Here is a 2,067-nt window from a genome sequence, read left to right as displayed (position 1 = left end):
TAGCAAAAGGAATCAACTTTTTATAAACCTCTAGTATTATTGAAACTAAAATTATATAAAATTTATGCAACTAAAATTATCAAAGTATTTTCTGCTCAAAACATTATAAGCAAAAAGAAAATAAAATAAATAAGTAGAAAAAAATAAAATAAATAAATGGAAACAAAATAAAATAAATAAGTAGGAACAAAATAAAATAAATAAGTAGAAACAAAATAAAATAAACTTTAATAAAATAGATAAGTAGAAACAAAAAAATTAAATAAAATAAATAAGTAGAAACAAAATAAAATAAATAAGTAGAAACAAAATAAACTTTAATAAAGGAAATAAATAAAAATATGCCCCGACACCGTCGCCGCCCCGACGCAATCACCGCGCCGCCCTGACGCCTTCGCCGCCCCGCGCCACCCCTGCCCCGATGCCGTCGCCGCGCTGCCCCACGGTCCGGCGACCTTTTCTGATGTTTTTTTGTTCATATATATGTGATGATCATATGATATTTTTTTGTTCATATGATGTTTTTTTGTGCATATGATGTTTTTTTCATATGATTTTTTTCATATATGTATTAATTTTTTTATTTAGGTTGTTAATAGTGCATTTTAGGTTAGTGTAGAGGAAAAAGTAAAATAAGGAAAAAGAAGAAAAGAGGAAGAAGGAAGAAGGAAGAAGAAGAAGAAGAAGAAGAAAAAGAAAAAGAAAAAGAAGGAGAGGAAAAAGGAAAATAAGAAGAGGAAGAAGGAGAAGAAGAGGAGAAATAAATAAGAAGAGGAAAAGAAGAAGAAAAAAAGAGGAGAAGAAGAAAAAATAGAAATAGAAGTCTATTTTTTCTTCTTCTCCTCTATTCCTTTCTTCTTCTCCTCGTTTTTTTCTTCTTTTTTTCCTCGATCTTCTCCTCTATTTGTTTCTTCTTCTCCTCTTTGTTCTTCTTCGATCTTTTTTCCTCTTCTTACATGAGGGGGGGTCGATGTACCCCCTCCCCGATAACTTCGACACGAGGGGGGTCGCCGAGGGTTCGAGGGGCGAGGGTCGGGAACTAGGGTAGAGGTTCGAGGGTCACCGAGGGTTCGAGGGTCACCGAGGGTTCGAGGGTTCGAGGGTCGGCGAGGGTTCGAGGGTTCGAGGGGCGAGGGTCGGGAACTAGGGTAGAGGTTCGAGGGTCACTGAGGGTTCCAGGGGCGAGGGTCGGGAACTAGGGTAGAGGTTCGAGGGTCACCGAGGGTTCGAGGGTCGTCGAGGGGCCTAGGGTTCAAGGGTCAAGGAACGCCGAGGGGTCGAGGGTCGCCGAGGGTTCAAGGGTCGAGGGTTGAGGATCGCCGAGGGGTGGAGAGGTTGCCTAGTGTCAAAGTATTGAAGAAATCAATGGCTTCATAATTAGCCGGAAGTAACCGGGGCATGATGGTACGAAGTTGTGCAAAGTTGTTCTGGAACGGAATCCCGGATAGGATAATTCGCATTTTTGTACGAATTTCAGCAAAGGCCTTCCAAATAGCCATATTTGGAAGGCTCTTGTTGAACTTCGTACGAAAAAGCGAATTTATCGTATCTGGGACTCCGTTCCAGAACAACTTTGCGGAACTTCATACCATCATGCGCCTGTTACTTTCGCCTAATGATGAAGACATGGTTTTGTTGAATCCTTTGACACTAGACAAACGTGACATGAGGGGGTCGAGGGTGGAGAGGTTGCCTAGTGTCAAAGTATTGAAGAAATCCATGGCTTCATCATTAGCCGGTGTCGGTGTCAAAACCGGCGGATCTCGGGTAGGGGGTCCCGAACCGTGCGTCTAAGGTCGATGGTAATAGGAGAAAGGGGACACAAGGTTAACCTAGGTTCGGGCCCTCTCTATGGAGGTAATACCCTACTTCCTGCTTGATTTATCTTGATGAATATGAGTATTACAAGAGTTGATCTACCACGAGATCGTAATGGCTAAAACCCTAGAAGTCTAGCCTGTATGACTATGATTATGATTATTCGGACTAAGCCCTCCGGTTTATATAGACACCGGAGGGGACTAGGGTTGTACAAAGTCAGTTACAGAGAAAGGAATCTTCATATTT

The sequence above is a fragment of the Triticum aestivum genome, chromosome 2D, assembly GCF_018294505.1.
Source record: "Triticum aestivum cultivar Chinese Spring chromosome 2D, IWGSC CS RefSeq v2.1, whole genome shotgun sequence".
In the NCBI taxonomy this organism is placed as follows: Eukaryota; Viridiplantae; Streptophyta; class Magnoliopsida; order Poales; family Poaceae; genus Triticum; species Triticum aestivum.
The sequence above is the reverse complement of the archived record's forward strand: the minus strand, read 5'-3'. Positions refer to the sequence as shown.